This window comes from Bidens hawaiensis, unplaced genomic scaffold (assembly GCF_021521415.1).
Source record: "Bidens hawaiensis isolate Kalapana, Puna unplaced genomic scaffold, B.hawaiensis_p1.1 tig00008152_1, whole genome shotgun sequence".
Taxonomy (NCBI): Eukaryota; Viridiplantae; Streptophyta; class Magnoliopsida; order Asterales; family Asteraceae; genus Bidens; species Bidens hawaiensis.
Window position 1 is genome coordinate 408,102 of NW_027491581.1, and position 12,122 is coordinate 420,223.

Consider the following 12,122-nt stretch of genomic DNA (forward strand, 5'->3'; position numbering starts at 1 on the left):
GGTTCCTCCTTGTGACCACCCTCCGGCGTGAGAATCAGACTAGATTGCTCTGAATATAAGTGTATATTAAGAGATTGCTAGATAAGAATGAGATATCAGATGATGTCCTTACCATTCCAAGGTGTTGGAGTATTTATAGCCGAAGGTAGGTTTCCTAGAAGGTACAGCCGGCTGAATAGTATTCCTGTTCTACCAACAGTGGACTACGCACAGGCCATGCTGGTTGGTGGATAGACTACGGCCGACAGTAACAAGGTCGGCTGTATACTGTTCATTTACTGCCGGCTATGCACTGTTCCACCAACTGTAGGCTGCGCACGTCCCATAGTAAGGGTTGGTGAGTAGGCAGCGGCTAATAGTGACAAACAGTACTAGAGGGTGCTCCTCCTCGTACTGTTGTCGGTGAGCTGTCACCCTGTGATTGGTTCATGGGCTGTTCTGGTCAGATCGTCTGTTCTGCCCATACCTTAGTAGGTATAGTACAAACGATCTTCCAGAAGCATACGGACTGGCTCATTTAGGCGGGATTATTCCCGCCTTGCTCATTCCTTCATGTGACTACTGAAGTAGCTAGTGCCTTGTGCGTGTAGCCTTGCTGTCAGTGCGGGTAGCCTTCCCTAATGGCTTGTATCCGCAACTGCGGGAACAAGCGGGTTACTTCACCATTGGGAGGCTTTCCCTGCGGGTACAGCTGGCGTACTGCACGTAAGGTTTTCTCTGAGCATGGTGGGTCCTGCGGGAGCAGTTGGTCGTTGCGCAGACGTTCCTGTTCAAGGTGAGTCTTGCGGGTCCAACTGGGCTCTGCTGGGACCTACCTCTTCAGCAAGTATAGCATGTTAGTGATGTTACATGTACACCCTAGTTACTAATTAAAGATGAATTTGCAGGTGCATCATCTAATAGAAGAGTGTTTATTATTCAATATGAGCAAACAAGAATGCATGGAAGCTCTATCTAAGCATGCAAACATCATGCCTGCAATCACTTCTACGGGTAATAAATAATAATTTTACCTTTTAATTATTTTGCGACATAAAATTTCATTCATGTTTTATGTATCCCAACTTAGAGATATAAACTGTAAAAAAAAGGAGAAGGAAATTTAAGAGAACTTCATTTGTCAAGATAAAGGTGCATATATGACAATGGTATGACACTCAAGGGAAATTGGGGCATTGTCAATCTTATTGGGTTGGGAGATTTAACTATTTAGCCTTAATTAACATGACCTATATATGGGTTTGTTTGTGTTACGTCTAACTCATTAATCTAAACGTGTTTATCGGTTTGATGAGTTGCAAAAAAAGTATTAAACAAGTCAAAGTAGAGTTAGCATGTCGACGACCTGCTTAAATAAATAAGTTGTTAGGCGGACCTTTTCAATTAAACAAGGCTAAACATGTAAGCAAGACACGATAAATTTAATTAAACAAGTCAAATACAAACACAACCAATCTATTATTTAGCTAGTTAGATATAATAACTTAAAATCAAATTATTTTTGTGTCATGTAAAGAAATCCATCATAATCTTAATTGAAGGTCAAAATATAGCATTAAAAATGTTTTGATTATTAATTTCCATACATCATTGTATGTTGACATGGATGACTCGTTTATTTAGTGTGGAGTGAGCTTGAAAAGGAGAATAAAGACTTCTTTGAGGCATACAATAACACAAGAAGGGTTCATCAAACACAGTCGCTATCTTCACCCTCTTCTTCTTAATAATCATTAGATCAAGTTATAGCACCATAAATGCACTAAATCACTTGTATCTATAATAGAGTGTATTTTTTATTTGATTGTAAAATATTTAGTAACACGTACTATTACATGTAAATGCTTCTTGTTCTTTGTTGATCTCAAATGCTCATAATCACATCATAAGAGACATTAGCGGTACCAATTAAGGTGTTATGATAAAGATTTAACTTTTCAAAAGGTGAATGTTCAAGTCATGTAGTTGTCAAAGAAATCGGAAATGTAATAATTTAAAAGTAGTTGTATTTATTTTTATTAAAAAAGGCAAATTGGATTTTATTAATCTACATTTTTGTCATTGGCCGATATGAATCTCAACTGAAAATATTATTGTCAAAGTCTGAAAGTCCCACATTTAAAAAAATTCTCTTTGGACCTCCGTTCAAAAAATTTAACGACGTTAACTTTATCTAAATTTCATACATATGTTTTAGGACTATTTATTTGATCGGTTTATTAGGCATTCCATCATTCGGTTGGTTCATCAAGTCACTTGATTTTGAATATAACAAACTGACTGTGCTAATTGCAAATCCATTCCACTACAAATGTGTTCCTTAGTGTGTTCGACAAATTTTCTTTAATTTGGATTTTTGTTATCATTGGCCTATTTTGTTTCACTTGTTTTAAGGGTTGTGTGTTTGAAATATGTTAGTTTGTTGCTAATTTTATGTGAAGTGAAGATAATAAATTTGCTTTAATGTTTAGCATTTTTACTCTTTTAAGTTTTCTAGAACAAATACTAGAAACCCAATTAACCTACCCGATAAAATCCGTACCTGAAAAAACCCGGGATAGATTAGGGTCGAGTTTTGGTTCCGGAATTGAGATTCTCAAACCCAAGGAAGTCGACTCAAAAAAACCCGAATATGATGTTACCATTGGTCATTTGTGTAACCATATCACACCATTACTTCAATATCGAAGAATGAGGTGTTCCAGCCCATATCATAACCCGTTGGCCTAATCTAAATCAAGAATGAGCGATAAGAAAAGTAAAAAATGTTATGCCCCATGCAGGTCTCGAACCTGCGACCTTCGCGTTATTAGCACAACGCTCTAACCAACTGAGCTAATAGGCCGATCATGATACAATTTAATTCAGACGACATTTATTAAAGTATTATTCTTTTGCATTATTAAAACAATGCAAACAAAAAATCTAACACTTAAAACTCATGTGGAAGTTATAGTTTTATTTAATTTTGAAAGATTTACTTATTTTAGAACGAATTAATGTTATGCTTTTAATTCGATCAAGATAATAAAATCATATAAAAACTAAATGCTAAGACCTCACTTGAATTTGTAAATGAATGTTATTAGTATACTCTTAACTTGCGTATTGTTTAAAAAATGAAAGAAAAAAAAAATACTTGTCTTGATTGTCCTTCGAAATCTCTATGACAGTTTGAGATGACTCTTAGTCATATTGAAGAAACGTGGATCTACTCACTGGTAGCAGATCTACTTTCCTCGGGTGTGATTATACTATTTCACCGATGGTTCTTCTGGATCAGTGTTCTTCCACCTACAAAATGAACAGCGCCGTTACTTACCCCTCAGAAAGGGACAGAGGGGTCCTCTTTGGGGTAACCCTCCGGCGTGAGAATCAGTATATTTGTGGAGAAGATGATAGTGTGTGTAAGAGAATTCCCAGAGTATTGCTTAATTGCTCAATACCCTTTGGTGGTGAGACTGTGTGATTGTATGTAACTGACTGTGAGTGAATGTGATTCAATATGATTGAATGTGTTATCACTGCTTGTAACTGTCAATGATTGAGTATGAATGTGTCATCAAAGTGGAGTTGATGCTGTATTTATAGTGCTAGGGTTACCACCGATTGGGCTCAACCTCGTTGGCTTCCTCCAATCGCACTGCGCCACGTGTCCTCTGGGACACCTGGCGCTTTCTCGTTGGTTGTAATCACGTGGTAACACATGTGTCATGCTGAGTTGTCGACCTTTCATTTGGCAGCTATCAACATCAGCATATTCTTTCTCCTTAAAAAGATACCTTCTGGAAGGTTGTCTGATGTGCACAATCAAGGTTGCCCTAATCCTGATTTGGATAAGGACGAGGTTGATTATGTGCACGTATGATATGCGCTCACCCTGAGGATGCGCGGGGTCTTCTCTTTATTCTCACGCGCAGATATTTCATGCGCAGATGTGATATGCACGAGCATGTGATATGCGCCGCGCGCTGATCGTGAGCATATGTGTGCCTGAGCAGATGCGATATACACGGGCATGTGATATGCGCCGCGCGCTGATGCGCCGCGCGCATATGTGATGCGCGAGCATATGTGTGCCTGGGCATATGATGCCTGAGCATGTTTTGTATGCGCCATGCGCATAGGTTTGGCTTTGTGCCTTCATAATGTCTTTATCTTGTGGGTTGACCCGCCTTGCTCGGTGTTGAGGCGGGTACATACCTCTTCAAGCCCCCCCAGTCTAATGTGTGTCTTATCTCGCGCGAGCGCGGTAAGATGGATATTAGACTTACTGATTTTTGTCTTTTAATGGGGTTTTGTCGTTTTCCTGGTTGCTTCCATCGTTGCGCGAAGTTCTATCCATTTGGTTGAAAACGAAGGGTCCAAACACGTGGTTAGTTGGTGGTGACGTGCGCCGTAAACATGTCAGACGTTTCGTGTGCTCGAGGTGCTACAGTTGCCTTTCACGTCCCCTCACACAGCTGTCTTGAACACGTGTCGCGCTCGCATTGGTTAGCACTTGCGAGTGGGGGCGCGTCTCTGCTCCGTGGCAGGTCGGTTACAATTTTATGTCCCCTCAACAGTGTTAGGGACACGTGTCGCGCCCTCGTTGGCTTGGACCCGCGAGTGGGGGCGCGTGAAATCCGATCAGCTGCCACATTTCTCTCTCCTGGGCCTATAAAAGGAGGCCCTTAGGAAATTTTTATCTTCATCTTCATTGTTGATAATTTTCTTGTTTCTGCCTTTCATATTCTGAATTGAGTGTTTTCATCTTTTCGATTTCTCGATTATCTGCTGCTGCAGTTGTATGTCTGATAGTTCAGACTCGTCTAGCCCCTCAATCACCTCTGTTGCCTCTCGAAGACGCCGTGTGAAATCTGTGGTGATGTCGACATTGAAGCAAAAGGGGAAAGGGAAGAGGGTTGTTGAGACCACATCGGAGGAAGTAGGGAGGACCAAGGCCACCAAAAGGTGGAATGAAATCCTCTGCAAATTGAAGCAGGCCGATCTCGACAACCTCATCGCCTCTCAGGGCTTTCCTACCCTGTTTGGCTGCATGTTGCCTAGGTCCGGGCAAACGGCGGCGGACCCGCCTGCCGGCTATATATCTCTATATAGCCACTTTTTCACCCACTGCAACCTTCGTCTCCCGATGACAAGGTTTGTGGGTGCACTGCTGAAGTTCTATGGGATTCATATATCCCAAGTCCATCCGTTTGGACTCGTGCGCGTGACTCACTTTGAGTTCATGTGCAAATCCCAGCGCGAGGAACCCACTCCTCGGCGCTTTCAATATTTTTACAAGCCCAAGATCCAGGACAATTGGATCTCTTTCATTCCTCGCAGTCAGAAGGTGAAGTGCTCCACTGTTTCATTCAAGAGCCTTCATGACTGGTCTGAGAGGTTCTTTTACATAAGGGCTGGTGTGATCCCCATCCGTATGACCATGCGCTCTATCTCTTCTGCGCCTGCGGATGAGGGTGTCCTCAAGAACCCAACTGGCGCCTGGGTTAAGAAACTGACCGCCGAACCATCCCCCGCGAAGAAAATTTGCGAGGAGGCGCTGGTTGGGGTCGGCATGAGTAAGCTTTGGGCCGATAGCGTGCTTGAGCCCGTTATCCAAGTCGACGGGTTGTGTAAGTTAATTTCATTGGTTTATTTATTTTTTCTGCGCGAACATAATTCTTTTGCTGATATCACTTGATTTGTTTTTGCGCAGTCACCAAGGATTATGTCCTTGCCGCTTATGATGAACAAGTGGAGGGTGGCTCCGTCGCGCTTGGCGCTGGGGAAGTTGGTTTCCCAGATCGCTTCGATGACATGTTCATCCCAGTGGATCTGGAATTTGACTTTGACAGTGACGCGCCTGGTAAGCCTTCGCACTTATGCTCATTCCTTTAGAATATCCAAGTTTATTAACAGTTCTGTTGGTTGTTTTTGTAGATGCGCTTGAAAACTACGAGCTACAGCTCGCGGAAGAGGATGAGGAGGAAGAGGAGGCGCCCCTACTAAAGCGCAAAGCTAAGGGGAAATCTGGCGCAGGAGCCAGTAAGAAACAGAAGAAAGATGACACCCCTGTCGCTCATCCCCATGCTCAAACGAAGGGACCTAAGGAAACCCCGGTGTTTACCACAAAGGTTTCTTTAGCTTCCCTGCCTGTGAGAGTGGGCAGACCTCCTGTCCACTTGAGGTATGGTGGCGTCGCCTCCTCCTTTCGCGCGGCTGAAGAGAGAAGCAGTGCCGCGCCTGTAACAGGTATACTTTATTTATCTTCAACTGGCTGAATTGTTATTAAACCTTTCCTCCTTGAATGTTTGCAGAACCGGCGACGGTTGCAGATGAGCCACAAGCGCCACAAGGTGCTGAGGCTGCGCCGGGGGCTGCTTCGGAGTCCCCTGTTCTACCCTCTGAAAAGGGTAGAATGAATTTTATGGCGATGTTCGCCGCGCGAACAGAATTGCGCCAAGGTATGTTTTGCACACTTGTCTTCTTTATTTTTCTTTTGGATTCAGTCATAAACCATTTTTCCTTGTTGATTTGTTCATAGGAGTTGTAGCTGGCGTACAAGTTGCTGGCGACACTCCTGGCGCCGTTGGCGGCGCCGCTGGTTCTGGTCCTGCTCCTGCTAGTGCTGATTCTCCCCTTATTGGGGTTACAAAAGAGCAGGAAGCCGTATTGCGCGCCGAACTGGCGGCGTCGAGACATCCCTCGCCTCCTCCTACGCGCAGCCCTCTCCGCGAGGCTGGTTTGGAGCCCCCCAGGTCGCAGGAGAAGAGGCCTATTCAAGAAGATGAGGAGGATGAGGGGGCTCAAGCTGAGGGCTCCTTGGGAGACCGCGCCAGCCCTGCGATGCCACAAGTCTTCGCAGCGCATACTTCTGGTGGGGCTGGCGCTGACTTTTCTGCTTCATCCCCGCAGGTATGTTTTAATTTGTTGCTCCGCTGCGCGTACCTCCATATAAGTATGTTTTATGACTTAGAACATTTCTTGTGTTTTGTAGGAAGGTGACCACGTTTATCGCCCGAGATGGAATATTAATGAAGAAAGTTCCTTCCAATCCATGGGCGTATGCGAGGACTTCTGGGCTCATGCCGTGCCTCCTACTGAAAGGAGGTATCAGGAGGGGCGCACTCGCGCTGACTTGCTCAACGATCACATTTTCGCTGGGTCAGCTTTCTTTGCTGCCTCCCAAGAGCTTCATCGCGATTATATTAAAGTACGCGATGCTCTTGTGGCAGCCCAGCAAGAGGCTAAGGTGGCTGCCTGGAACCTTTCTGATGCTCGCGCACGAGCTGAGAAACTCCAGGCGGAGCTCAGCGAAAATAGAGCAAGTGCCAACACCGCCTATATTAAGCGCGGGCATGAGCTCCAAGCTGCGCGGGAGAAGCAGCAGTTGGCGGAGGCCGAAGTTGCCAAGTACGCGCGTAGAGTGCGTGTCTTGGAACAGCAGGCTGAGGCGCGTGACCAAGCTATCGTCCAGAGTATCACTGAAAAATCATCACTGGAGAGCGAGGTTGCGCGCCTGAAGAGGGAGTTGGCGGCCGCGCAGGCCGATAGAGATGAGGCCTTGGCGACGGCGGCGTCCAGCCAGGAAGCACTTGGTGCTGCGCAGGCGGAGAAAGAAAAAATCTTGGCGGCAGCAGCGTCTGATAAGGAGGAGCTACAAAAGACTAAGGAAACTGTTGAGTTATTAAACTCCCAGGTTCCTGTCCTCGAGACGTCTGTTGCTGGCCTAGCGCAGGATCGCCAATGGCTGGTGTCACAGGGCATAACTCGCTGCGCTTTGGCGATGAAATATTCCGCCGAGTTTCAGGCCCTTGTGATGGACTGCAATGCCGCCGCGCGCTTGGTGGGCCGAGCTGAAGGGTTTACGGATGGGTATGACTATGGCATGTTGAAGAAGAACCCATCCGAGTACCCTTACAAGAGCGACGCGGCCTGCGCGGACATGGCCGCGGTGGGGGAAAAGTATATGAATACTCCCATCCCTATCCTTATGCAGGTACCTTGACCTTAATGAGTTTTACTTGACTAATTTTTCCAAGTGTTTTGTACTCAATATTTTTCTAATGATTTTGCAGATAGCTGCGCTTGCTGACCAGCCCGACCTCGGCGCGCTAAAGAAGTTGCTCGATGAATGCGAGAGGGCTGGTGGCGATGATGGTGGCGCGGGGGATGTTGCCCCTGCCAGCGGCTCTGGCGCTGCGAATAAATCTGCTCCTGTCACCGTCGTGATAGAAGACTCCAATGAGGAGGAAGAACTTGACTATGGTCAGTTCGGAGATGAGGAGCAGGCCGCGTCAGATGCTGCGGGAGATGATGATGGTGATGAAGTGGCTGACGTCGACGTGGAGACTTGAGAAGCCCTTCATCCAATTTTACATATTTAATTTTTTATACTTGTAATTTGTAACTCATCATACTTGTAAATTTCAATCCAATGGAATGAAACTTGTTTTCTCTTTTTCACATCTTGCGCATTTCCATTCATCTCTTCATGTTTGCTTGTATAGATATAAGATATGCTTGCAGGTTAAAATAAGAACAAGGTTGTAAGGAAATTATTCACTTAACCTCTGTTCTATTTTGTTTGTGGTTTCGCAGTATCTTGCTCATGCTGACATGCGCGCTAACTTTTCATTATTTCTTTTTTGCGCGTCGTTGTCGCGCGGTATTTATATGGAAGTATGAGTTTAGCCATTACATGTCAGCGTGTGTTACTCAGATATCCACTATGATTCCGCGCGCGACCTCGACCTGAGACCTTAACATGATATGGCATGTACTTTGCCTTAGTTGTGTTTAAGGATTTTTATGATCAGGCTGCGCGGGATGTAAGATGGATGTTTGTGAGTGTTTTGAGCTAAGGGTCTTTGTTTTGGGCTAAGGCCCTGACGTTTTTAGAGTTAAGACTCATTAACGTGTTTGAGCTAAGGCTCGTAGGTTTGGGCTAAGGCCCTGGCGTTTTAGAGTTAAGACTCGTTAACGCGTTTGAGCTAAGGCTCGCGCATGTATGTTTTACTTCGCTTTATTTTGCTTTGAAGTCAATATAGTGTTGTCATATTGTTCCAAATTAATAAAGGAAGTGTGAAACATGTATGCAAAGGTAATAGAACAAATATTGAAAGATAGCGCGACAAATATTGAAAGATAGCGGGAATCATCATTCATGATGGCTTAAAAGCCTTGATTACATATTTGAACTTTTTACATGAAGCATTTTCTAAGTTGTGCCGCGTTCCACGCGCGCGGTATCTTTTTTCCATTCAAATCTTTTAAAGTGTACGCGCCTTTCCCCAAATCTTCTGAAATTTGATAAGGTCCCTCCCAATTGGGGGACATTTTTCCTGGGGGTATTGCGCGACTAGCTTCATTGTTTCGAAGGACAAAATCATTTTTCTTGAAGTGGCACTCTTTAACGCGCTGATTATAATATTTTTCCAGCTTTTTCTTGTATCTGGCTTCATTAATGATAGCCGCTTCTCTGCGCCCTTCAAGCAAGTTAAGGTCCAATCTTCTTTCGCGCTCGTTATCAGTTTTGCTCATCATGAGTACCCTATGGGATGGGCATCCAATTTCTGCTGGGATCATAGCCTCTGTCCCATAGGTTAGGCTGAACGGGGATTCGCCATTGCTAGTTTTGCTTAATGTCCTGTGCGCCCACAGGACATTAGGTAACTCTTCGACCCAAGAATGGGATTCTCCCTCCAACCTTTTCTTCAGCCCATTTAGCAAACTTTGATTTGCGCGCTCCACTTGGCCATTCCCCTGAGGGTGGTAGACGGACGTGAAGATTTGGTTGATGTGCAATTCTTTGAGCCAGCTTGATATCTTCCTGTCAGTGAATTGTTTGCCATTGTCGCTCACAATTTCCATAGGAAGGCCAAAACGGCAAATGATGTGGCTCCAGATAAATTGCTTCATCGCCTCAGCTGTGATTTTTGCTAGTGGCTTGGCCTCAACCCATTTTGTGAAATAGTCTATCGCCACTACCAAAAATTTCACTCGCCCTTGCGCTTGCGGCAGGGGCCCCACAATATCAATGGCCCATTTGTGGAAAGGCCATGCGGAGGTCACTGGAATCAAGTTGTTCTTTGGACGCATGGTGTTTGGCGCGTAGCTCTGACATGCCTTGCATTTCTGGATTTCTTTAAGCGCATCCAAGTACATGCCTGGCCAATAGTAGCCTGAGCTCATCGCCTTGGCAACCACCATGCGCGGACCAGCGTGAATTCCACAGATTCCTTCATGAATCTCCCTAATCACATAGGTTGCTTCTTCAGCATCCAGGCATTTCATGAGCGGTCCAAGATAAGAGCGCCGATATAATGTACCATCAAGTAATTCATAGTTCTGTGCCTTGTGTCTTATCTTTCTCGCCTGTGCGCGATCGTCCGGTAACTTCCCCTCCTTCAGGAATTCCATTATTGGAGTTATCCAGGATGAAGGGGTTGTATGAATTACAAGGACCGATTGCGTTTGCACTGACGGGCTGCTCATTACTTCCACCCTGACATCTTTGCCAAAGTGATCAAAATTAGTTGATGCCATTTTACTCAACGCGTCAGCGGACTTGTTTTCGCTGCGCGAGATGTGTATGATTCTGAAGAAGTCAAACTGCTCAACGAGCTTTTTTGCCTGCTCTAGATACAGAGGCATTGTGTTCTCCTTGGCGTCATATAGGCCGTTGACCTGAGCAGCTACCAAGTAAGAATCAACATGCGCCTCTAGTCTCTTAACCCCAAACTTGCGCGCGATGCGCAGACCAGCCAGCAGGGCTTCATACTCAGCCTCATTGTTGGTACTTTTGAAGTCCAAACTAATAGCATAAGTATATTCATGATTATCAGGGTCCACCAGTTTGAGGCCTGCGCCGGACCCTTCGCTGTTGGAGGCTCCATCAGTGAATAGCCTCCAAACATCTTCTTCATCATTTGCTCGCGGAGGGTCTACCTCGCGCTGAGCTTCTTCAATCTTTCCCTCTGGGATTTCCGTGATGAAATCCGCCAAAACTTGACCCTTTATCGCTGGACGGGGCTTATAAGTGATCGTGTGTTCACCTAATTCCAGCGCCCACTTTGTCAGCCTTCCGGAGAGCGCGGGGCGTCGCAAGACTTGCTGGATGTTGTAACCAGTCAGAACTTCAATAGGATGACCATTGAAGTATCTATGGAGCTTGCGCGACGCGTGTGTTAATGACAAAACTAACTTTTCCATGATGGAATAGCGCGTCTCAGGGTCTGTGAGCACCCGACTCACATAGTATATTGGCGTTTGGATCCCCTTGCGATCCACCAATAATACTGCGCCGATCGCGCGGTCTCCAGCTGACAGGTACAATGTAAGGGTTTCGCCAGGAAGTGGAGCTGTGAGCGCTGGCAACTTTATGAGACATTCTTTTATCTCAGTGAAAGCTTGCTCAGCCTCAGGCGTCCACTTGAATTGGCTCTTCTTCAAACAGTTCCTCAAGGTGTTAACGAATGGAGTAGATTTGCTGGCGTGGTTCGCTAGGAACCTGTTGATTGACACCAATCTACCATTCAGCTTCTGAACCTCTTTCATGGTGGATGGTGAAGGCATGTCAAGGATGGCTTCCACCTTTTCAGGGTTCACCTTGAAACCATCCTTAGTGACCATTACACCAAGAAATTTCCCCTCTTCTGCGCCGAAAGTACATTTGCTCGGGTTGAGCTTCATGTTAACTTCCGTTAGGCGCTGAAGAGTTTCCTCGATGTCTTTGAGCATTTGTCTCTCCTCCCTGCTCTTGATCACCAAATCATCAACGTAGACTTCTAGATTTCTTCCGATTTGTTCACTGAAAACCGAATCCATAAGTCTCTGATAGGTTGCGCCCGCATTCTTTAAACCAAAGGGCATTTTTGTGTAACAAAAAACACCCTTGTCGGTTCTGAAGGCAGTCTTGTCTTCATCCTGTGGTGCCATTTGAATCTGGTGATAGCCTTTGTAGGCATCCAGGAAACATTTGAGCTTGAATGGCGCCACAGAGTCCACCTTTGCGTCGATGTTTGGGAGGGGGTAACAGTCTTTCGGACATGCTTTGTTGAGGTCCTTGAAGTCAATACACATTCTCCATGACCCGTTGCTTTTCTTTACTATCACAGGATTGGCTACCCATGTCT

General features: G+C 45.3%; 1 non-coding gene across 1 annotated transcript; it reads right to left on the bottom strand.

Moving 5' to 3' along the window:
* Nucleotides 1–2,771: 2,771 nt before the first annotated feature.
* TRNAI-AAU (transfer RNA isoleucine (anticodon AAU)) lies at nucleotides 2,772–2,845 on the bottom strand. Its single transcript has one exon. It is a non-coding gene; the product is annotated as a tRNA-Ile (tRNA).
* Nucleotides 2,846–12,122: the final 9,277 nt, after the last annotated feature.